The sequence below is a fragment of the Odontomachus brunneus genome, unplaced genomic scaffold (genome assembly GCF_010583005.1).
Source record: "Odontomachus brunneus isolate Ranch 3 - 2012 unplaced genomic scaffold, Obru_v1 Obru_scaffold_158, whole genome shotgun sequence".
Taxonomy (NCBI): Eukaryota; Metazoa; Arthropoda; class Insecta; order Hymenoptera; family Formicidae; genus Odontomachus; species Odontomachus brunneus.
The window spans coordinates 60,355-86,854 of record NW_022639608.1 but is presented as its reverse complement, the minus strand read 5'-3'; the positions used below and the strand labels follow the sequence as shown (position 1 = coordinate 86,854).

Here is a 26,500-nt window from a genome sequence, read left to right as displayed (position 1 = left end):
TCCCTCCCGCTCACATACGCCGTCCAGGTGACTCGCTCGTAAATCTGTTATACAGTTACAGGAAATATTATCCTGCATCTAGGCAAGACCTGAATGCGTAACGCGAAGGACCAGGTAGCCGATCGAGCCGGTCCGCCGGCCGTGAAGACGGGGGATAAGGGTGAAAGAAGTAGAGTGGGAAAGAGGGCGTTGGTAGGCGGGAAATAGGGGATAAAAGAAGTAATAATAATAATAATAATGATAATAACGCGGCGGGGACGTTGCACGAGCGTTGCGTTGCGTTGCGGCGACGTCAGTTTGCGCGGGATGTGAGGAAGAAAAGAAAAAGAGGGGGAGAGAAGGGAGGGGGGGGGAACAAAACGGAGAAAAAGAAGCGCGGCGTGCCGCGAACCCGAGCGCGCATAGGCGTTTCCCTATTCCCTATCGGCAAATTGCAATTTCCTCCCCCTCTTGCCCCCTCTCTCCTCGCCAACCCCTACTCGGGCGTGCCGCGGCGACGTGACAGCTTTGTGGGCGCCTTTTGCGTTATTAATTACGATCAGGCATGCGAGACGATTCGTATACGCCGGTTTTCTGCGAAACAGGCTACCGATCATAATTATTCGACCAATCATAATCACTCGAGCGTACGCGAACCACGCTGTTTATGAGCGGGGGATGGTGTACGTATGTATGTGTGTGTGTGTGTGTGCGTATACAGCGTCGAATCGCGATTTATGCGATTGTCGAATGCGAGCAGTGTAAACAAGTGTTCCGTTAGCTCTCGCGCTCATTCAGGCAGAATGGAAAAAAAGAAAGAACCGCCGCGCGGTACCTCAAGCGTTACCGTCGCGTCCGGCGCGATAATTTCGCTGGATCTGGATATATGTCACTTTTTCTCCCCGTGTCTTTCTTTCTCCCCCTCTAGCTCCTCCTCCAGCCATCGACCAGCTCTCGGATCGCGGTGCGGTTTGTGCGCGAGTGATTGACATATGCAAATCTCGCGGCAACACGTTCTCGCTCAGTATCGTTTCATCTGCCTGCCCTTTGGAGAACCGAGAAAAACGTTCGCGTTCCTCTCGTACTCTTCTCGATTCTCGTTCTGTATTATATCGAGTATTCCCGGACTGAATTCGCGAGAGACCACGGCGCGGTGTCCTTTTAAGTCAAAACTTATCAGCCGGAGCACGACTTCAGCCGTTCCGCGCGTATCTTATCGATGGGATGAAATATCGGATCGAGTTATATAGTTGTATGCAGATTTTTCGCGCTCACGCGAATCACCGCCGGCCGAGCATCGTCGTCGTCGTCGTAAGATTCTCTCTCCGGGACACTTGTGCACACGATGCGTCACGCCACCGGCCGACTAGTCCCGATAACAACGTTCTACAAATTTTCATTAGCGACGTGCCCGCGGGCCCGTAGCCGGCGGATAGCGCGAGCTTGATTTATAGGAGCGAGCACCGTTGATTTCGCGGTATAATGTGCTTTATGAAGTCAACGTTATTTACGCGTTATAAACGGCGACACGGCGAAGAGCGTCGACGACGAACGGGAGGCGCGCGAGCTCGCCCGCCCGCCCGCGTTCTCAAGGGACTCCCGCGACGAACCGGTCCGCGAGATAAAGGACTGATAAACGACGATCCTCGGCTCGGCGTCGCCGGCCGCTGCGCGGGCCGGGGCGAGGCCGATCGTCGATCGTCGTCTCGCGAAAAATCGCGCGAATCTTCTTCCCTGCCTCGGCGTCTAGTCGCCGCGACGGCGATCGCCACGCTAATTGCTGGCGAATATAGAAATCGGCGGAGAGAGCAACAAGACACGCTGAATTATAGCAATCCAGGATGGAGCGCGCGAGGGAGCTAATCTGAATATCAATAGCGGAAGAAGATCTTGTCGCTTCTACGTGCGACGCGACGTGGCGGCGGGTCGATGCGCGTGTTGCAGTCGAGCGCGTGTCATCCATCGCGCGCGTCCGCTGCGCGTCTTCATGCTTTGCAATGCAAAACGCATGTGGTTCGATATCTGTTATCTCGCCCGAAAAATCGCGCGCATTGCGATCGTTGTCGTTCATGCACGGAGAGAAGACTATAGTTGTTTGGTCTTTTTCTTATATCAATTTTTTTCAATTTTACTACATGATTTTAGTAGTTTAGGAATGGACTGTAAGAAGTGTTAGTCTAAAATTATAATTATTTCCAGTCTCATACTGTTTGCTTGTTCGAACACAAAAATCGTAGCAGTAACATTCCATGTATGATTATTATTCTCAACATTATAGTAGAATTTAATAAAAAAATAATTTTCTTAGCCACAATTTATGATAATTATTTTTCTATTTGATTTGATGGTTACAAATATCAAACACCTTTTTTCAACGTAGTAAAGTCTATCTTGCTAAGAAATATACTAATAATTTATTATTATTATATTTTTATTTCTTTAACTAATTTTATTTCTTTAACTAACATATAAAAAATTTCGCCAGAAATATAACAAGTATTTTAATAGCACATTTCAGTTCCTAAAATATATAAGTAGCATATACGAAATGAAATGATAGTGAATTACTGCAGATTATCGGTCTATTCCTCTGTTACAAGAAATCCTGTAGCGATTTTTACCATAAAATTCTCTCCGTGTGAGCGCGTGTAACCGCCCAACTTACTACCGCGCAAATTAGACGCGTACGAAAAAAACGAAGTCGATTACGGCGATCGCGGTGACCGCTCGGGCTAATCTAAACGTCAATTTGACGAATCCGTCGTTTCCGGAGAGGCATGCGAATCACGTAGCGTGAGACGCGGGCGCAGACTTCCGGGTGGCGGTGTGCGCACGCCGAGAGATTGCCTGTCGGATTAAATTCTTATAATAGCGGTATTTACGCGCGATAGCCGGGGCCCGATATGACTCGCGCATGCCGAGACAAGTGCGAAGGCTGTCGATTTTTTTCATGCTAATAATCGTGTTCGTTTTTCTTGGGAGGGCAGAGGGAGCGGAAGTAAACGAGATTAATGAGGCAATGATAAACTCGTAGGAGCGGGCATTTTTGCCGCGCATTATCTGCGGTTTGATGCGTCCGAGGTGTCAGGAAACGTCCTTAGAACTCGCTCAGGAAGTATTAGCCGCGTTAGTGCCGCGTCTTATAATCCGGTCACGTAGATCCATTTAGCGCACGAATAAATCGCCGCAGCGCATGCTGCAGGCTAGACAGTCGCGTCGTCGTCGATATACTGATTCTGTCCTGTGATTATTTTATCGCGAGAGAAATTACAGCCGCACGAGCAAAACGATCGGCGGGCACGCTGGCGGTACAGAAAACTAATACTCGATACGACACGACGGCGTATTAGCGACCATTAATATTTATCACGGCATGGCCATGACTCTGCAGTAATCGTATTTTGCAATATATACGTTTTCCTTAACTCAGGGCGATAGTGACCGCCCATGCAATGTAAATCGTCCGCCACTCTTTTTCTCGACTGTATTTTCGCGAATTCTTTCGCTCGTCGAAACGAGGAGAACCCGGCTTTCGCAGCTGTCGCTCAATATAGCCTGGTATTATAAAACATGCAAAAACCATCACCAGAAATGTTTGTCTCACTCACCATTCGCCACGAAACTGAGGACCGGACATCTGATCCAGATGTGGAACAAACAATGAATTTCGCCGGTTAAATTTAATGAACGAAAGGGTAGACACGAATACGTTATTTGCGATCGTGACTCGAATTATTTTGATGGCTTTGTATCATCTGTCGATCGTCAAGGGTTAAGTGGAAAAGTACAGGGGGATTACTGCGAACTTACCTTCGAGCCGGTCCTACTCGGCCCGAACCGGATCCTCCGGTGCCGCATCTGCATCCGTTGGAATCATATTGTCCGTAACTGTATTTGTCGCGTGGTCACAAACTTTCCCAGATCTGCACGCAAAAAAAATTTCAGTTGGTGCAACCAAATAGGAACCAAGGAAAATTAGATGATCAGAAACGATATCTCTGTTATGGAAACTAATATTTCTGTTGTCGCAACCGAAAATATTCGTCTGAACATTCAATGATATCAGAATTCGGTTGAGGCAACTGAGAACAATTGACTATACAGAAGCCTCATAAAGGAATTTTTCTGTTCCTACAGCCAAATTTTCGTCTGATTTCTGAGTAACCGAAAATTCGGTTGCACCAACAGAATTGTTTTTTGCGTGTGAAACAAAAAAATAATTTTCCTAATTAGTTACCAGATAGAGCGATTGTTCGATCTACACGAAGTGAAAATATATGTTTTGACTATATATCTTTTACAAATTTAATAAAAATGAAATGTGTGTGAAATCTCTCTCACACAGGTACCCTCAAAATCTTGCGTTGCTAATATTGCTCTCGAAAATAACGATACTTTTATCACGACGTCTTGCTTATCATCATGTCTTGCGACATGAATATCATCATAGATTCACATTCCTGATCCTTCAATTTATAAACTTAAATTAATACTTTTACTAACTTAAATTAATACATGAAGATCGAAAATACCGGGAAACGTCATCTCACGTGTTTACCTGCCGGCGCGTGTATGATTACTACAATCACGAGCACGGTACATAGTCGACTTATATATAGCATTGCTTTGTTGACGTCCGCGCGACTTCCAGCGCGCCGGCTGTGCTCGAGCGCGTCACTGAGCGACTCGTGTATCTATCCCACGTAATATTATATTCAATTTTACGCCAATTTTTAATGCAGCACAAATCACATGTAGAACATTGATAAGTCAGCTTTACTCGTGGTAATTATGTTACAAGAGCGTGCACGTGTGTATATGCACGTCCCTCTTTTATCTTTTTAAAATTACTTGATTAATACATATGTAGGCTTATTTTATGATTTCATTTGAAAGCCGTTGTTTTGGTGATTGTCACGTGCGACTCAAAATCTCTTAAATTTAACTGTTAGAAGAATAAACAAACATCAGACCGTTGTAGCATGATAGCGTTCTGATCAGCTGTCGTTCGAATGCCTTAAAAGGAGACAGAGTGAGTCACCGAGATCGATCGTTTCTCGAGACTCGGACGAAGCAAAACAGATACCACGAACCGTTATACTTTGTACCTTCTTTAAAATAAAGATATTATAGCCTACAGTATTATTCTCAGAAGTGAGATTAGCGTACTCATCGTGTTTCCTCGTCAGAGTTCGGGATTGATCGGTTCGGAGCTGCCATTTGAATTGTGTTTAATATTGGCCTCGTTGAAAATATCGCGCAAGACCCAGGAGTGTCTCAGTATGGTTTAGATTTATAGATAGGGAACACTGGCCGGTGAGCGGATATTAGACACACGTAAAGTTTAAAGTAGTGAAAAGCACATTCGGGACGAATGTGATGTTAGGCTGACCGAACTGTAGGATGTAAGCCGAACTGAGGTAACACACGGCATCTTGATAATAACATCAATATAAGAAGACGAGAGAGTGTGTTGGAGCGGGAGCCTCAATGGGTAACTCAATGGTTTAGAGCAGTCGCCCGGCAAGCGAAAGACCCGGTCCAGCAAACTCCGGCTTCCGATATATTTTTCTCTCCAACTCTTACACATAGAAATCTGTTTTTATATTTTCAGTAATTTCATTTAATTCCCAGTTTTGTATTTATGCCTACAAGAATAATCTAACATTGATCTGTGATCTCTAGGAAACAGACAGATTCTTAAAAAAAAACTGCCATAATTGTAGCCTTTAATGAGTTAATGACCGATTTCGTCGATTATTCTGCGGGATATGTTCCGCGTAGAATTATGAAAAGAAATGTAGCGAGTCCATGAACTCACCCTCGAGATAATCCTACCCAACTCGAACCAGATTCTGCGATATTGCACTCGCAACCATCATGATTGTATCCTCCAAAATTCGAGGATAAATTCGCGGATAACTTGCCAGAATAAATTCCGAGCCATCGATGCAACGATGGCTTGACGAGCTTCACGCTCACGGAGCTGTTTTCCTTTGGCCGCGAGTGCATCCTTACGCGTCGCGCTCGCCGCCCTCGGGCCGCAACTGCAACGCACCACCGCCGCGGCAGTATCGCATCGGCGTATCACTTTCGACGCGGATCTGCATTGCAAAATTCGAACAAGTCGCGTGTATCTGATCGCGTATCTGCATCGGCGGCGCTATCGGTCGCGGATACGGCAGGCAACAGGGTCGAGTGAGATAGTGCGTAGGATTTAACGGAGCACGACGCGCGCGAGCGCGGTGCATACCGCACACGTCATCCCGCGGCCGGATGTTTCCACCGCGCGAATAAAACGATGCGGACCGCGGCGCCGTCGTTTCCACGCGAGACGAAGGCCGCTCTTCGCTCTGCGAGCTGGCTACTCGAGCTGGCGCCGGCTACTCGCGATAACAATCCCGGGAAAAATCGCCGGTATTAGCGCCATTACCCCCGCGGCGCACGCCATTTCCTGCGTGCAAACAACCGCGTGGACAGGCGATACGCAATTTAAATTCTACTCTGAATTCGTTGTTGTAACGTGGATTAGTGAGAGCGCGACTAGAGTCGATACATTCGATGCACCTGCACGGAGAGAATGTTATAATTTTTTTTCGTATATTTATTCTTTTTTCAATTTTACTATGTTTTTAGTGTTAAACAGACTGTCAGTAAGAGTTCTATCTTGCTAAGGAATAAATTTCGCTAAAAATGTAATGAATTTTTTAATAGCGCATTTCTTTCTAAATGCTAAAATAAAAGCATGTAAATATTCCAATGATTGAGTTTGGTCCTAATGATTGAAATATTAATAATATATTTATATTTAATATTTTTGGAAAGACAGCGAAAAAAGGAAAGAGAGAGAGAGAGAGAGAGAGAGCGTGTTTTTGAAATTTTGTTAAAAGATATCTTTTCTATATAATAATTTTTACTAAAAGATTCTCTCCGTATAAAAATCAGCTTGTCCGTGACGGGTGGATTTTTTGATTAATTAAGAGGCGCGTCGAACGGACGACGAAAACTTTTGATGGAACTCCGATGAGACTCAACTAATGAATTCGAACTTATATCGCTGATTGGAACGGATGAATAATCCTTTTCCGTTTAAGGGTAGAGGGAATCCACGAGGATACAAATTGCTATTCATGTGACTGTCCCCGGATTAATGCATATTAACAGCCTCTATTACTAGTCGATAGTTATAGTACTTTTACATGATTATGATCACCGAGTGCAGAAAAAATGAGCTCCCTCGATCGTGTAAGGTATCTGTCAATGAGTGCGCGCGCGCGGAAAATAAACATCCGCGAGCAATAACGAACGCGCCGTGGTGAAGACCGACTGATTTATATGTTTACGAGGACATCGTTTGCGGACATCGCAAAGAATATAATCGGCCGGGGCGAGCTGTAATTTCGCAACGCGTGTTAACGATACTAATGTGACCATGCGTTACGCGCTCGCCCGTAACGGATCCATCCATCTAAACTAATTAAAACGGATCCGCGAGCAATCTTATCTAATTATAAAACAGAATCCCGGGGTCGTGTACAAGGAATACGTGCCTGCATATGTGAGTGCGTACGTGCGTGCGTGCGTACGTGCGTGCACAAGTTGCTACCAGCTCGTAGCAACGTCGTTTCCGCCCCCGACCGTTCCTCCTGCCAGCCGGGCGAAATGACAACTTACCGCGATGTCGCGCGGACGTTACCGGGCACTCACGCGCACTCACGCACGTGGCACACGTGCGCTCCCCCACATACACCACCCCGCGTACAGAGGAGTAGCCGGTGGGTTGCAACTGCAGCCAATGCGCACGAACGTAAATCATAATGCATAACCGTTCCTAAGGCCCTGACTCCACCTCGGCGATGCGCACGTATGTACGATACGCGCGGACACACCGCCGCGACCATTATCGCCTTTACTCTCACGCGCCCGCGCGCACACGAGCGCACGTATGTGTGTATACTTCATGTATTTTCCGCCGTGCTTTAATAATCCGCAGTGGAGCACCACCACCGCCGGGCATCGCGACGTCAGGGACCGATGAATTATGGAATCGAATCGTATCGCGTACGCTCGCTCGCTGGCGAACGCGGCGCCGAGAGGAGAGCAGCGTCGCAATTTCCGAGCGGCGCGTGTGCGCAGATGGACGATCCGTTTTCCCGGGGAAATTACGGTGCGGCCGCTTCCGCGATTCCGAGGAAGCGATCGCGCGCCGCTCCGGGCGCGAGATCGTACCGGAAGATCGCGCGATTCTTCATCCTCCGCGAGGGTTGCGCCGCAGCGATACAGTAACGCGAGTATGTGCGTTCGTCGGAATATTTCCCGGCCGCGTGAATCTCGATATGATATACGAGATAACGCAATAATACGGCCAACTATCGGGCTACGCGAACGCGGCGCGTTCTGGTATACTATATTCCAATGCTCGCGTGATTAACGGCGCATAGTAACGAGCGTCTCTTCTGTGCGACGCTTTCGTTCGTATCGATCGCACGGTCGCCTCTAAATAATGATAAACTTTTACATCTCGCTGTATTAATTAGGCGTATTATATCCCCGATAACGTGAAATTTATCGGTGACCTCGCTACGATCGCGAGAAAAAGAGAGAGGAGAAAAAAGAAGAGAAGCATCGGGCGAGAGATGGCGGAGGGATGCGACTGCGTGTGGAGCGGCGTTATATCAGGATCCGAAATAATTTACCGCTGATCCGACAAGAATTATTGCGCTCGATATAAGTAGCATTTATCGGCGTAAGAGCCGAGGATAATGTTCTACGCAGTAATTTAGTATACATTAACGCGTCGGAATAGTGGACGGGCGGGGTTTTACGGGAATATTTAATTTAATAATCCGACGCTATATCTATATGCGCGCTCGTCCTAGCCGGCCATAAGCACGGCTTTATCGCCATTGTGAGATTGATTGTAACGACCGGCGAATTAATCGGCCGTAGTGTCGAACGAAATTTCTCTCGCGGTGGTTCTCGTGGCCGAATCGTGCGGGTCGATTCGTCGTGGACGTCGCAACGGCGATTGCTTTCGTAAATCTGATACGCGATCGAAAAGGAGGATCGGCAGGTAAGAAGGAAAGAAGGCAGGTAGGTAGGCGGGCGGGCGGGCGGGCGGGCGGGCAGACAGGAGCCGAGCCGAGAAGAGCAGAAGAGAAGCACGCAACTGGTAACGATAAATTATACCTAGAGCTCCTCTGTGGCGGGACATATAGCTCGCCGTTTCATGCGTAACTCGACGAAAAACGCTGAAAAGCCCGCAGCGTGGATACGCCGATTTATGATATCCGCAATTCAGTCGCGTTCGATCGAAGGTTGCGCATGAAACGTCCAACGTAGCCGAGCTCTCACGCGCGTTTTCGCACAAGCACATACGAACGAGTCGGCGGACGAGCGATTTTTAGCAAAAGTCTCCTCTTCCATCTGAGATAGCGACACATGCGCTGTGGGTGTGCGAACACGCGATACTCGCACACGCACATTTCGCGAGAGAGCCTCGGGAGGAAAAGAGAGACAGAGAAAGAGAAAGAGAGAAAGCAAAGAGAGAGAGAGAGAGAGAGAGAGAGAGAGAGAGAGAGAGAGAGAGACGAAACGGAACGAGAGAACGATAAAGAAGAGGGAGAGGAGAGAGAGGGGACCCCTGGAAAGGCCAGAAACCGCTTGGAATCTCGAGGCGGGACACATGGACGGTGCATGGTATTTTTAGGCATTAAAATCGCTCCATAAATTAAATCCGCAAAAGGACGAAGCGGCCCGCCGGAATGGGACAGCACCGGTGAACCGTTTCGGGGCCTTCTTGAGTTTCTCCGCATCGCCGTGTAGTCGCGCGGGAGATAAGGCCATAACATGACCTGACTTAACGCATCGTTCTGGAAGAAGGCTTGCGAAAAGGGGGCCTTGACAAATTTCGAATAATTTCGACGCCCCAGCCAAAGCGACGACGTCCAGCCGAGATATTCGCGTACCGAGTGCGATTGTTCGCGTGCGCGCGGATATCTCGGCCGGTCGTTGCTTGGCGAATGCTTCGGTAAACGTGGAGTCTTTGTTGCAAGGCGCGCGAATAATACGTGTATAGACGCAACGTGTGTCGAGTCTGGAGCTTACGGGAACGATCGCGTTTCGAGTCTGACAATACAAACGCGCCGAACAGCACCGGTCGTCTACCTGCCCTCACCAACGCGGCAAGAATCGCATGATAAAATAAAATAACGCGTCGCTATTTTCGTACGCGAAGTTGGATTAACGTGAAAAGTGCGCGAAAGAGAGTAGCTTGAAAGGTCGGACTTCCGTTTGAATTCGCGAAACCGCGTATAGGTATATACGAAAGTCGAATGAAATATTCTTATAAGTTAAGCCGAATTAGCCGAGCGCGTCGTGCAACGGAAGGCCAGGCGGCCAATAAAATTAAAATTTTTATTGCAGTCTCCTTCTGCTATTTTTGCCGTCCACGTCGCTACTTGTGTGTCCTCAAAACGGCGACATTTGAACGCGACGAGTCCCTAAAGAGTTTGTGCCTTTTGAGTCGTCATCGTTATGAATGTATCACGACGCTCCCACGCCAAGGTCGCGGCCCATCGTTTGCAAAAATGTTCGTTGAAAAGTGCTTTTTCATTTGTTTTTGCATCTGTGAGTGTTTTGCCACGCACACAGTGTTCACGCAGTGTCCACGTTCGTGTCCACGGAGCCTCGTCTGTCGATTCGAAAGTGCGAATAAATTTGCGAGACGAGAGTTACGCAACGTCGCGATATTTGTCGCCGACTTGTGGAATCATAGATTCGGCGTTGTTCCAAGATAATTATCGCCGTCGCGTGATTTACGGCGGACACTTTTATTCGCGACGACGCTTCAGCGTTCGCGACGGTTCGCTAAATTCGCGACGCGGATCCGACGCGACAGAGTTTCACGATTTAAGTGATGTCCCGTGAGAAATTTTTCAGCCCGATCCCAACGTCTTTTATGATCTTTGTAACGTAATAATTTATTTTAATATTTTTCCATAAATAAGCCACACCCAAAAATAAATATCCATAAGCATGAATCGCCTTTTTCGCTTTTTTTCGCCAATACTTGCAAACGTTTATCGCAGAACGTGAAAATAAACTGCGCGACTAATCTCAAATTCTGACTCTCTTAAGTAAAAAATATATAAATAAATAAACGCAGAAAGATACATGTGATATTATCGGCACATACGTGCACACACACACACACACACACATGCACACGCACGCACGCACGCACGCACGCACGCACGCACAGACACACAGAGAGAGGCAAAATTATCCTCTTTCGCGGACATCAATTTATATCCTTCCGTCGCGAAGCGCATTTTCCATTGCGCGAGTAATTACCCGAACGTGATCAATCATGTATTCGATAATTGATACAAATAGCAGCAACGTAGAACGGACTAGCTTTCTTGATTCTCGCCGCTGCTTTCCAGCGCGAGTGCCAAACCGCTTTCGTGCTTGATTAGCGACGATCGATTGCGATACGCTTCTAAGTTGTGTGTCAGGAGTCTCCGGCAAAGCGCGCAACGCGATTCCGTTCGCCGACCGTTAGCGGATCATCCGGACGGAAGCAACGGGGCGACCATTGCGCAGTCACCCCGTACCATACCGTATGTAATAAACGGTACAGAGAGAGGGAGAGAGAGAGAGAGAGACGCAGCCAACGGGCGATGCAACAGGACGGACCACCAACAATACGAACTTCGTCCGGTCTGAGAGTACAAGCAGTGTCCAGTTCTCACCAGTCTGGGTAGTGGGTTGTCTTTCGCGCTCGCGTGCACGCTCTCATATATGCGGAGATCATGCGTGTGTATATGAGATCACGCAGATAGGTAGGTGTGTATATACAGGTGAGCCGCGCTTTAGCCCTTCGGGGCCGTGCGCTGTTCAATGCCGACCCGGAGGAGAATGAAGGATGAGGAGCGCGAAGCAAGAGGGAACCGAAGTCGGCCCTCGTAAGACACATGAAACTGACCAATAGATCCGGTTTAGCGAGTTTCCGGATTCCATGGGTCATCGGGACCCCTCGTTCGCAACGAGCAAGCGGTACCCCGACGCGTCGCCCCTCTACGGGCCCTCTGTCCACGCCCGGGAAGAGTACGGAAGGTCCGGTCGTCGCAGGACCTGCAACCCCTTGCCACTGTTCGTCCTGTAGCGCGAGCGCACTGTCCATCCGCATATATTACCGCGAAATCCGGTTTTCGACAATACCTGATGCGCCGGCCTCGCGGTGCCCCGATCATGGGTCATGCCCGGGTCCCGAGTGCTGGGCCGCGGAAGAATGAAGGGGGGTGCAACCTGTTGCTGCGGAGCAGCAGTGTGAGAGCGCGGAACCGAGTGGAAACGAAAGAGTTGGCGAGAGGACACAGCGAGTACGGTGTTTTATCTGCTGAATCGCGCAAATTATAATGAGAGGTCTTGGATTTCCTTGAAATACCTCTGATCTGCGCGAATACGACAGGCGGTTGATTTAGAAATCGGCGTTAATTTAATGAATGAATTCGGCGCGAAGTCGAGACGACAGTTTTACATAGTCGACTTGGCCGAATGAAACCCCACGTTCGCGCGCTGATGACGAATCCTGCACGTCGGCCTCCCCTTTCTCCGAGTCGCGCGACGTGCGATGACCATTCGCATACATTATCGCCGTCCATCGAAATCCGGTTTTCGACAATACGCGGTGATACGCGAATGCCGGGGGTTCCGTCGCCAGGTTACCCTCTCGAGAGAGACAGAAAGACAGAGAGAAAGAGGGAGAGAGGGAAGGAGAGAGAAGAACCGCGTAACCTGCGACGACGCGACCAAGGCTCGTGAGAGACCACGAGACGTGGGATACACGTGGTGGATACACGAGGGACAGTGACCACGATCTACGTAGGGCCGTGATGGCGACAACGGTACGCAGATTTCCTTGGGGGATGACCATCGATGACCAGGGGTTGCGCGCGCGTGACTTCGTTCTCTCTTCTTCTGTTTTTTTTTTTTCGATTCTTTATTTCGTTCACTGTCGCCACCGGTCCGGTGGGAACGAAAACCTGATCGGGGGAGTCTTCGTCCACTACGATCGTCCTGCACCGCATCCTCGCGAAAGCGAGGGTAAGAAAAGGAGAGACCGAGGGACCGACGAAGAAGACAGACGTGAACCGTTTGAACTCGCCAGTCCAGCGCGTGGACATATGTGCGTAATGAGAAAGATTTTTACCGGCCAGTGAGATCGTTGCGGCCCTCGTACGTTGCTCAGCCGGGTCATGGGAAAACCGGGCTAACCGGACATTGGTCGCGAACGGAACCGTGCTTCCTTTGATAAGTCGCGACACGTGTGGAGAGCGTCACGAAGCGCGAGCGCAATCGCTCTTGGGTCGTGTGGGGATCTACGTTCGTCTCACCTCGAATCAATTCTCGCGGGCAACGCGTCGCGCGTTAACGTGCCGAGAGAAAGGGATGGAGAAAAGAAAAATCGCGCGTGTGGCAGTTATGTCCGGGACTTGGTTCGTTCGTGTGCCGTCTGCCCGACGGCGGTTATACTTTGCTCCTAACTGTCGTCGTGACTCTAACGTCTCATGACTTAGATTAGTTGGCCTAACTTTCGGTATCGCATTAACGGCCACAGCTCTAACGGATACGCGAAACAGTCGCTGCGCTGACGAGGGACTTATCGTGGTGGGACTCGACGTTGATGAAAGTTTGATTCGAATTCCGTAACCGTGATGGGCCCCTCGCTCCATTCGTCAAGATTACACCGCAATCATGAGGCTTATCGTCCTCCCCACCCTCGATATTTTTTACTACTACCACGAGGTATGACTCAGGGTACGACCGAGGAGATCGGGGTCCGTTCGAGCTCACCGTCGCGGGGTAATTGCAGTACGGTGCTGCGCTCGTTAAACGGTCTGACACGTTAAATGCGTTCGGCCGATATCGATTTGCTGGAATATGTCAAACCGTCGTCTTTTTTTCTCCCCTCTCCTCAGCGGCACAGGGCGCCGTGTGTACGTACAATGTGAAGTGGATTAATGGACGAAGCGTGTAAGTGCAAAACGCCCTGAGAATTGTTCGGGAGATTGATCCTTGAAGCGAGCGTAAGGCTCTCCAAAGAAATCGATCGAGGAAATTGAGTTCTTTTACTACGCTCCGATAGGTAACGGGCGGTAAAAGCGTGCCGCCGCGGTAGCCAAATGGAATCTAAAGTATTGCGTAAGAGCCGATACACCGCTGGGGCAAGAAGGCGTTCGGCAAAAAGGAACAGCTCACGCGCGGATATATCGTGCAATAAATGAGCGTTAACGCGCCAGATAACACAGACCCACTGACGTCTACATTATTAATCATCAATAATCGTAATATCCCGGCTCTCCTCTCCGGTAGCCGGCACGCCGCGGTCGCGCTATTACCTCAAACGCAAGACGAAACGATATACTCCGTGCGAAATATCCTCATGACTCGCGAGAGACGTTTCGCTGAAATATTGACATAGGCCAACGCGGTTCGCCGCCGGAACGATCGTAACGCGTGCAACCGACCGGCCGGCCGAGGCCTTAACGTGCTAATTAACTCGCGCAGAATTGAAAGCCGTCAAGCCCGAACATCGTACCGAGCCCATTGACGAGCGTTAAGAACGTCATCGTAGAAAATTATACACCACGCCGGCACTGTCCGCTGGCAGATAACCGCAATAAACTCGTCGCACGGCGGTAGGTAGGCGAAACACTCACGCGCATTACACCAGATTTCTACGGCGGGTAATCCAGTGTTTGCATACACGCGCGCACATCCCACGTCGCGACGCACGCGAGCTGCGCCGTCGGACCTGCCAGTGATTATTATTAAGAAAAATCGAAGAAAAGCGCTTTTCCGGAAACGGCGGCGATACACGCATGTCGCGCGGAGCGTTTCGTGACTTTTCAGGGAGCGAGATCACGTCGCGGAAACTGCACGTAGTCAGCCCGAAGATAGTCGGCCGTCTGGTACGTGTCGACCTGTTCGATCATAAACGATCAACATTTATCATTCCTCGTCTCGCGAGCTGCCCGTTTGCCTCGCCCTTCTCGCTTGCGTTTTGCGATTAAACGCGATCGGCGTGAGGTGCAGTCAGTAGCAAGTGCCGACGTTCGAGGAGACGGAGAGAGGAGAGGACAAGTGTAAAAATAATTCAACGCCGTTGAAAGAAAATTTCCGCTTGTGTAACTGAATGGGGACCAGACGAAAAACTTGTTGACGAGAAATAATATATCTCTGTTACCGACTGAAAACACAGCTGAAAACACAGCTGAGCATTCAGCTGTGTTAAAACTCGATTGAGATAACAGAGCTGAGTAGAAACTTCCTATAGGAATCTTCCTGGTCCTACAACTGAATTTTTCGTTTGGTCCCCAAGTAACAGAAAATCCAGCTATACTAATAAAATTGTTTTCTCCCTATTCACGTGGTTAAAATGTACTTTCGACATACGAACATAATTTTTGGCGACAGACGCGGCTCTCTAAATAAAATATAATAAGTATAAAATACAATACGTATTCTTTACTGAAATGCTATATTTATAACTGATAGTACGATTATAAGTATAACACTGCTATCAGTGAAATCTCGCTGAAAGGATCAGTGTAATAGTAATGACTATTTTCGTTATTGATGCACTTTGCGATACAGACAGCGTCATTGCAAGCAAGGCACATGAAGTCAGTTGACTCCATTGTCACAAATATAAAAAGTTGCATTTGGTATCACATATTTTATGGTGAAATCTAACTCCCACTAATGAAAATCAGTGAGAAATGACCAGTAAGGTGGAAATATTTTCTTTCTGAAAAGCAGTGAATACTCGTTGATTATCGGTGAAGTAGTTCTTTTGACTGATTCAATCGAAAACATTTTTACTGATTTGCTTTAAGAATGCAAGGGAGAAATTCAAGAATGACCTCGCGGACGCGCATCGTCGCGCACAATTAAATTATCAATTAGCGACTAGTTCTAATCAGATTCGAGAAGATGTATGATAAGTCAATGTTTTTCCTCGGGATGCGCGGGGTCACCGACCAACAAGACCATTGACCATTGACCATCGCAGGCCTGCGAGGCATTAACGACCGTGTGTCGAGTGCCGTGGCCGGCGTGTGTGCACGCACGTGTGTGTATGCGTGTGTGCTTAGAAACATTATTCTATTGCGGCTTGTCGCGGCTTAGAACCGCTATTATGCGCGTCATCGGCGCAAGAAATTCTCCGAGCGTCAGCGGGCAATTATGGATTCCACGGGATTGTCAAACTATCGGCAGCTCCGATACATACCGTAATACGACAATTACCGTCCGTTTACGCACTCGCGGTCCTTTCTCCGCGCGTGCAACGCGCACAATCGTCCTCGAGCGTTAATGGCACAGCCGACTCCTTACTTGAGTGTGTCGGTTCGATTCGCGCCCCTTTGTCCACGTCGCCAATAAGCGATCATTCCCCTTAATGCTTCAATTTGTCGGCGGTTTCCTGCCCCGATTGCCGCGCTTATCTACGTGGTATCATCGGCTCGCGGCTCTTTCTCCCCTTTTCGCTATCAGCGCGTTTTCCTCAACCATCGATTAATAATAGGCAACACGATTAATAATATGGCGCTCCAATTTCGCGCTGGCAGGTCGCGATAAAACGTTGCTCCTTTCTCGTGCGCCGAATCGCGCTAATTGGCGTATCGCGGAAGTTATCGAAAATCCACGAGCGCTGTCCAAGATAGCGCTCGTTCTCTCGGCCTATTTGCGCAAGCTAATGAACCGCACCCGATATCGCAATCGAAGTGACCCGAAAGTACGCGAACGAACGAGAAAAAAGGAAGGATCACAGCCTGATGGCTCTTTTGTGCATTGGCTACGCGTCCATTGTACGGCGATCGCGATAATGTATCCCTTGCATCACTTTAAATTGATTATATATCAAAGAAATCGAATTTCTCATTCTGTACTCGCCGACTATCGTGTCTTTAGTGTATCGCGCAATTTCTATAATTTGCATCCACGATAATCCCCATGTTTTTTTTCAGCAATTCCCCCCCGAGAATATTTCTCTCGAATGCACGAGCGTCGAGAATTACGCGCGGCACCGACAGTATGACAGGCGAAATTACATAAATTTTCAACTTTCTAGAGCTACGGCACGTGTGCAGCAGACAACGCGTATAATTCTCCCTCCCCTCTCCTCTCCAAATTGCAATCGCGATATTTTCTATCCTGCGCGCGCGTGTGTGTATCTGTTCATGTGTGGCGCAATGCATGCGCCGGACGAAAAGCTTCAATGCATCAATCGAGATATGCCGTTCACGGCAATAGTAGTAATAATACCAACACAAAGACGTCTTCAATTATTTTGTTCCACCACCAGCGCGGGAGATTATAGGTAATGCCGGCGTACGGGCCGGTGCAAGAAAATGCCGGTAAATCCGAGCGAAGAAGGCGACGTGTACCACCAGCTCGCGTTCAGTTACGCTCCGGCTTCACTGAGAGAGCCCAATTTCAGTCGCGTCACGCGCGCTTACCTTTCGCCGTAGGCCGTAAGCCGATTTTCTATCGTGGCCGCGTTTCGCGCGCACCGCAAGAAGGGGCCCATTAGCGACGCGTCCATTCATAATCCATTCATAAATTAGCCCAGCCGGAGGATAATGGCATCGGGCTCGTAAGGATTCCCTCTTGACCTGCGGACCAGTTGCTGGACGAGGATGGCCGGTGCGTTGAGGAATGGGAGAGAGAGAACGCGAGAAAGAATGAGAGAGAGAGAGAGAGTGAGAGAAAGAGAGAAAGAGAGAGCCGGTGGAGAGGATCGTGCTGGAAGATCGGTTACGATCCGGCGCGATTTCGCTCGTCCCGCGGTGGATCGTCGCGCCGCGATGGAATTTATGCGTTTAGGCGTCGGCTGAATGCTGATGTATACGGCCTCGTATAATGTTGCTATCGCGGCCAACGGCATAATGGCTTTCGTCCGGGCCGCGCGAATGACGCCGTATATACGCCGCGCCAGGGTGTTCACCGCTGAACGGAGGACCGGCAGAAAAGGGCTATCGGTAATTATTTATCGGCCGATGCACGAATGACCGTAGAGCGTAGGATCGTTTTCTCGCTCGTTCTCTATCGGCGGTATCCGAGCCGAGGATCTTTCCTACCCTTCGTGATCCTCGCTCGGCTGTTCCGTTCCTTAATCCGTTCTGACGACATCCTGACGCGAGGAAGAGAGAGGATCCTTTCGCGACTTGGTGTTATCTAGTCGCGCGGCGACTACGACCGCAGCCTTTTACGACGTCATCGTGCACGAAAGTAACGCGCGGATGACGCGCGGACGTGTTGATCGCGCCCTTTCCATCGCGCGATGTTAACAACGCGCGTGGAGTCGCATTGTATCCGATAAATAATTGCCGGTTGCACGCGAAGCCACTTTGCACCCAAGACGTACCTTCGACAGGCTCTGCGAACGTGTCCCTTATGCTCGTTGTATTTCTTGCAGCAAAATTTTACTCAGAAAGGAATGCGACCAGCGGGTCCTACAAATAAATATAGAATATTTCGTGGCGCTTGCAACGGTTACAGAGATATTGTAATTAATGGCACTTTGCTGCGATAATCTATTGCGCGTGGATTATTTATCGCGTGCCGATATTTTGCTTAATAAGCGTGCGGATAGTAACGCCACGTGTGATACACGTGAGCGTGATCGAGGCGCGCTCTCCGCCATATAAATATGGCCTCACATCTGAAATCAATCACGACTGAAAATTGTCGAGGATACACGCTCTAACTGGCCACGCGTGGAAGGCATTCGCACTGGCTGATTATGGCTGATAGTGCGATGCGCAACGCCGCGCAACTGTTCGCGAACATACCGTGCAGCAATATCGTGCGCGCCCAAGCAAGATTGCAGGCAATTAGTCAGATATCAGTCGATCCTAAATCATTGTTGCTCGAGACATCGGCAAAGCCGAGCGTTACAGCGCGCTCTCTCGTCTGCCAAGTTGTTATCTCCCGCGCGCGTCCCCTTAATCGCCATTACACCTACGTCGCGCAATCAGAATCCTAGAGTTTTACGACGAGTCGTAGCGCACAAATACACGTATCCGCGTGTCGCTGCAACACGTTGCAGCGACGTGCATCGTTCGCGTCATCGACGCGTCGCGGGAGCAGGCGTGGTGGTGGCGCGGCGGCGTAAATTACCGTAAGTAGATCTCATACGCGCGCGATTGCAATCTATCCGTCGTAAGATCAATCTTGTCACCGGTTGCGATCGGCTCCTCCGCGCGACTCCAGTCTCTGGAGTCTGTTTTTCGCCGTCGTCGTTTATCGCGAACTTCCAGTCCGAACGCGCTTTCGTCGCGGTGACCGATGACATCCGGCGATACCGGGCGACTCACACTGTTGCGTGACCTAACAGGGGGCCCGCCCTGTAATTTCATTTGTCGAGATTCTATCTGTCGGAATTTATACGGTCGCCCGCTGAAAACACGTCGTGGAGACCGATCAAGTGGTCGGGCGCAACGGGGATACCGATGGATGACGATGGTGTTAACAACGTCGCTCCTGAGAGCTACCACGAGTATTTCGAACTGTTGTAGATCGACGCGGCGGGAAAACGCGAGGTTTCCTCACCGTGTGTGGAAATAACTCTCACTAGGCAGAAATAACTCTGTTGGGATTTCACGGCAGTCGCAAAATGTCCGGAGTTAGAACCGACAAATCTCTCTGGTCTTTTCTCAGCGGACACGCCCGGCTCATGCATCGATAATTAAGCGATGAATAATTAATTTAATGCAACAGGTGGGACGTCCAGTTCTGGTGGCCAGACTTTTGCATGGAGACCGCTTAATGTTGTATTTTTGCCGCGCGCTCCTTATAAATGAATTTCAAATTATGTGTACAGTGATAAGTGCTTGTCACTTATAACGTGTTACTTATTTGCGTACCGACGCGTACTTTATTAATAATGCATATATTATGAAATTCTCATCCGGCGAGTCTCGATGCCGCGAGGGAACGCGGTTCCACGGGTTGCCGCGAGGATTGCACCGAATGTGAGTCACGTACGACCGAAAAAGAGGCGAGGATTCCACGGTGATGCATCGGTATTCGTTACATCGGAGTGACGCAGCGGGCCGTTGCAATCGATAGGTCTCGACTTCGGCGTTCCTGCTCGTGTAGGTAGAATGCGCACACCCAGGCTCGACGTACAAAGAAGTCTATTATTTGAAACATTCGTCGACCCGCCGTAGGCATCTCGAACCCATGACGCCGCGAGAGTACCAGGATGCACCGTCGACATCGAGTTCATCGCAGGATCTCGCGCGATCGTTTAATCTTCCCGGTACACGCCTGTCTCGATATTTCAATTTCCATGATTGATTATGTAAAGTCAAGAGACTCTCAATTTCAGCGGATACATTATGCACGATTACGATCACGCGGAATTGATGCTGCGTGATTGCTCGTTAGAAAAAAGTAAAATACCTGATTATTGACATCCCCTCACGGTCACTGACACTCCAAAAAGAAACCTGGTTCTTCTTGCAACCGGCATCGCAATTGAACCTGTTGCTTACACTTTATGATGCCAAAAAGGAACTCGGTAACTACTGACTGTGAACAGCCGTCGCAAGAGAAATCAGGTTTTTCTAGAGTGTTAATGACTAAAGGGGATCAACAATTGGGTGTTTTAGCCTATACGAAACATTTCGCGGCGCGTTTCTTCGTCTAGAACTGTGCCGACGAACGGGAACTTCCGAGTTGTGCATTGTCGGCTATCAATTGGTACAGTAGGTTGATACCGCACTAACGGTATCGACGTCGAGACTGAGTAAATACTCTTGTAGTGATATTCGCGACAAGGACGCGCCGCGTCACAACAGGAAGAAGTCGACTGTTCGGCTGGTCATGGTGACTGATGGACATCGCGAAGATAACTCTCGATCGCACAATCTAATTTTATATAGCCACAAGGAGAGACTTTTATCTGATACGCGAATTCGTCATTATTGACAATATTAATAACTCTAATAAAAAATAGAAAGAGATACGCGCCGTGAAATACGTGTGGGGTTTACGTTACTGTAAAAATTGACGGGACATGTTCGCTGGTTGATTTTTGTTTCGCTTGTAAGCGTTTAACGATTACGACGGCAGGTTTATGCCGAGTGATAACGCGTTTCTACAACTCGATATCGTTACATCGAGCCATTAACGCAATTTCTCTGTCCACATCGGACATATATTTGGGAAAGTCCGTTGTGGATAACTTGGTTACTGAACGAGATAAGCTCAGGGAAAAATTCGCTGCATGTAATTCCAACTGGTCTGATAACATAATTATTTTCTAATCTAATCGCGACGCTTGCATCAGCTCGCTGCATGCTCTAAAGCTTGCCACTAATGTAGGTACGAAACCGTGAAGAAGCGAGCGCTTTTTTGCCAACTTTTGGTGATTGGACATTTGCAAAGTCCGTAACGTTTCGCCCTTCACATGCCAGACCGGGAAAATAAGAATACAAGGAACATCCCTTTCAAGCTACGACTGACTCTCCTCAGATAATTTTCGTAAGGAATTGCGGCTCGAAGAGGATCACCGAGGGCAACGCCTAACACAATGTTTACACGCTTCCCGATGAATGTGAGCAAAAGGAGCAGTCGCAAAAATCGTCGCGGCGTCCCCGTCGAATATCGAGACGCCGAGAACACTAAGTGCATTTAATCCCGACCGCAGCGTGGCAAAAAAGGGTCATCGGCTCATCGCCGAACCGGCGGCGTGTGCATCACGAAGGTAGGAAGCGGCAGCCGCAGAGGAAGACGGGGAGTAGGAGGAGGAGAAGAAGAAATAGAAGAAAAGGAACAAGAAGAAGAGAAGACGATGAAGAAGAAGAAGTCGAAGAAGATGATGAAGAAGGCGAAGAATGGGGAAGAAAAGAAAAGAGAGGAGGAAGAAGCGAGCGCCGGCTCGTCGGCGTTCCCTCGTGGCAACGCGGGTGCCGATTACGGCGGCGGGTTTGAATCGCGACGCGACGCGACTTTATGCGCCTTGATAGCTAGCTGCACCAGGAGGCGGCGCCGCTACGTGCAACAGCGAGAGCCTACCTACCAGACGAGAAGTCGGGGAGCCATTGGCCACCGCAATGACCAATCATCATTTGACATTCTTTCACCTGGCACGGTGTGTGTGGTAACCCACACGTGGGCGCGCAACCGTGTGCACGTGCGTGCATGCATGCATGCATTCATGCACGCACGCATGCACCATATGCACGCACGCGACGCCGTCGCGAGCGGCTGAGCGAGCGCGCGACACATCGACCAGCTCTACCACTACCGTTGCCTATCGTCGTCGCCGGCTGCACCAGCACCAACGCATCGAGAGCATGCACGATGCATCGGAGGACGCGGGAGATCGAGAACGTCTGTTGCACGCGCAGACACCCAGCCGGGCGCTCCGTAGCGCGGAACATATGCAGCGTCGTGCTTAGCGTGTCGGTAGCCGGTGCGAGTACAGGTTTATTAGGAAAAATCCGAGTCACTTCGAATTTCAAGTCGCGCCTGATATATAGCGCACACATATCCCACCACGACCACCACCACCAACAGCAGCAGCAGCAGTAACCACCGACGCGTCGATGTACCTGGCTGATTTTAACGTCGCGGGGCGATGCTATTTATGGAACTGATTTGCAACGTAGATACATACGCGTGCGCGCGCGCGCGCGCGCGCGTACGTTGGGCGGTACGCGAAAAATAGCGTATACTACCGGTAGCACGATACTTTTCAGCGAGTGATATGTGTTCAATGCTCGCGCGCCGACTATCGGATTAATCACCGAGCTATGAAGCTAGATTAATCAACTCACCGGTGGAAGCGCGCGGCGTTGATGTCCCCTGCGTGTGCCGGCATTAAAGTCACTCGAGTCTTCGTCGACGTCTTCGTCGCAAGAACGATGGAGGGGAGAGGATCTGGAAGCAAAATTAGATGTTAGTAAAATAAATCTCTAAACCAGTCGATCGATTAAGATCGTTGCTGTCGATTTAATCTTGATACGGTTGCACTCGTTGAGAATAATTGATATGTCTCTTGTAGAAAAATTGCGATTGCAAAATTTCGAATCTGCATTCGGGATGATGCAAATTCTCGAGGAAGCTCGAGAGCTCCTTTTACGTTAATTGCACGTTAGGACGATCAATGAGACTTTCCTCACGGATCCACCGTGTAAACAGATTTCTCGTAACACGGTGTGCTATGCTATGGGTGTGCCCCTTTCCATTTCGCGAGCCAAACGAGAGCGCCTTTCGCCAACGCGCCGCATACGAGCGCAGGAATGCCGGACCGATCTCCTTGCCAATTCGCGATCCTTGGACTCGACTGCGGAATTTCATTGACTGTTGTCGTCAGGGGATCGCGTTTCGACCTCCACACCGGCGAGCTTCGGTCGAACCGGGCTCGAATCGGAGGACGAGACGGCCGGCTTATCGGAAGCGATTCGACTCATTCGGAACTCTCGGCTCGCGTCTGATTTATGCGCACGCGGCATCGTACGGGCGAGGTGAGATATGCAGCGGTCATCCGGCAAGTGCCACATGCGAGGTATTTACCTGGGAGGGCGATAAATATGGAAGCTGATACACCGACACGCTCTCGGAACTTATTGCAACACCGCGAAGGTACTCGTTATATTGTTCCATAATTATTATTAATCACTCCTAAACCCGTGCACGATGTCACGAAATTATCGTTAATCATTTCATTAATTTCATCCCGCGTTCTCCGTGTCGTCAGGGATACTGGAGAAATGGAAGAACGTCCCGTTGAAAAATACGCGTGATTTTCAGAGCGAGTAAACGACTCGAGAGAGCTTCGATGAGAACCGGTGGGATCAATTAAAGGAAGAGCCGATGTATGCATGATCGCGCGCACGAACACAGAGCCGAGCTTGTTTACTTCCTCAACGCGCCATTCCAGCAGTCGAGATAATATTTGTGGTCACGAAGTCTCGTGCACAGCGTAATGTATGCATATATCGGCGTGGCTCGACAATTTGCTGTGCCAGAATTGAAATCAAGATTGCCACGCAAATCTTCCTGCGAGCGGCAGCGAGGTGTTTATCAAATATTTTTCCGGTCTTTGCGAAAAAATCGTCACACGCGCACGCACGCACGCACGCACGCACGCACGCACGCGAGATAGGATCGCTTTCGAGTTTGATTAATATTGATTACCTCTCTCTTTTACTGGGGAACTTTCGTTAATTAATAAAGTATTCGGATATACATAATAATCATTAAGTACGACAACCGCGATAGCACTGCTCGCGATCTCAGATCCGGTTAACGCACATATGTATATGTATGCAGTGCTTGATGCACGCGTTGTCACGGGGCTCAGGGCATCAGGGACACGCCGGGGGTTGTTGACTCGGCGACACTCGGCGTGCATTCGCGCCTGGAAAAACCGCCGACTTGGGCATTCGCGACGTGTCAGCTGCGACCGATTCCGCGGTAGCACACGTCAGACCAGTTCAGCGAATTGAGCAGCTCCACTTGCCATATCCTGCCACATCCTGCAGACATTTCCCTGCCTATTACGGCCGCGACGGATCGGCCTCGGGCGAAGAACTGTTCAATGAAATTCTTCGCCGCGAAAACCCGCCTCGGCGCATCTCGCCGTTCCGGGAAACAGACCGCGGAATTCGATTCAGTCGCGGCCCGAGAATCGCGAAAATCACCCTCGAGTAATATCGGAGATGGAGTGGCGATGGCTGAAGGGGAGCGCTGATTCGACTGATGCGATGCGGTGTGTTTCGCCTCGAGAAGGCAAGAGAAGAATTTCAACTTACCAAACGCGGTGAAACTTTCTGGCAGAGTGAACGTTTCTACGATGTGTAAAATAGAGAATACGTTGTAGAGCGATCTACAAGTGAGCGCGGCGTAGAGCGATACTTCAATAATGTTATTTTTGCTTCGAATTGGTATTTAAATTACCGTTAACGTGATGCTTATTACAGGTATTTCTAGTTTATTCAAAAGGATAATATCGCGTGCAACGTACACCTGATATAAAAGTCTGCCCGAGTGTTTGTTCGACGTAACAACGTTCACGGCGATTTGCAGAGCCTGGCACGAAAAGTATTTTGACATACCGACAGGATATATCGGCTAGTTACGCATGACAAAACGATAAGCTCGCAAACGACCTCGAACCTTGATACCGCTCCAATCCGCAAGGAAAGTGGAATATACCGTAAAATGTGTATCAGAATGAAACTATAAACGCGTCGTAATAGACGCGCGATACTTAGACGCAGTTGTTAACTATGCGTCACGGTTCACCGCAGAAACAACAATTACGTGAAAAATGGCAATCGCGCGGCGCGAAGGTCGCTGCGGAGCAACAAGGATAGTCGAGCGATCATATGCCGCGGAGATATTTACTTGGCCTATCCCACCGAGCTTCTAATATTTTATACCTTATAGAAGCTAATGTGCCGATTAAATGCAAATTCGCCGTCGACGATTACGCGCGAACAGCGAAGAGGCAGCGCTGGCAGGATCGTAAACAATGAGACATGCCGTCGCTGAATATCGAAATATCGCGGGAACATTTCAAGAACGAAGAGAGGATCGATCGGCCGGCTAGTTGCTAGTTTTCAATCGAGAAGGGCGCTCTATTGACGTAAAACGCGATATCGATCGCATATCAGGTTGTTTGTTCAGCTTCTGCGATACCACGACGTGGTTGACGTCCTGGCGACAAACGGTAGCGTACGATAGGAATAATAAAGAGTCCGGAGTGACGAGGAATTAGGTGACATAATGATTTACTAAGAAGTAGCTGTCACAGAACAAGCGTGACATAACAGACGCTAACAAGCCGGAACTTGTTGCTCTCCTTATAAAAGCTTGCCGTTACATCACGCGCGCCGCGCGCTAACCGCGATAACGAGTACTGTTCTTTTTCCAGTTTGACTCGGATATAATTAAGCAGTTTTCATATGTATGTATTTACACAGAAGCTGCCGTATGTACATATTTAACGCGCCACTGCCGTGAGATGTTCAAGCCGGGATAGCCGAAAATTTTACTCTAATTCACCCAAGACACTAATACCCAGATACCACCCTTCGGCCGAACTTCCACTCATCCTAGACCCGAAATCACGGTCGCCCATCGCGCAGCGCTGAACATAGCATGACGAGGCGCCGCATTGGCGTGGATCGTCGTCTTCCTTCCACGTTCGTCGCGTTCCTGTGACGTCTCGACGATGATTCCGACTGTTCTCTCTCTCCCTGCGCGTCTTCGTTCCCGCTGTGGTCCACCGGTCGTACGACCATCGCTAAGTGGCTGCGCGACCGGCGCATTAGTTACGGCTGGCCGGTAATGACGTTTTCATTCTAATAAATGGTGCGCGTGGAGACGCGCAGGAGCGAGAGAGGTACACAACGAGGGAAGGACGAGGGTGTGCGCAAAGGAGCGGAGGAAGAGAATGAAAGACAGAGTGAGGATAGAGCGAGGAATGGGT

General features: G+C 49.3%; 1 protein-coding gene across 4 annotated transcripts in view; it reads right to left on the bottom strand.

The window, feature by feature from the left end:
* The window catches only part of LOC116850882 (protein grainyhead), a 172,874-nt gene that overhangs the window by 142,526 nt on the left and 3,848 nt on the right, over positions 1 to 26,500 (bottom strand). The window contains exons 2-3 of one of the 4 annotated variants that reach the window (XM_032829690.1): positions 22,839 to 22,941; positions 3,790 to 3,902 (exon numbers count right to left, since the gene is read on the bottom strand). The gene's annotated coding sequence lies outside the window, so the exon portion shown is untranslated. Of the gene's footprint in view, positions 1 to 3,789; positions 3,903 to 4,482; positions 4,568 to 5,148; positions 5,376 to 22,838; positions 22,942 to 26,500 lie in introns of those variants that run through there. The other 3 variants (XM_032829691.1, XM_032829689.1, XM_032829692.1) reach the window with 3 other exon arrangements.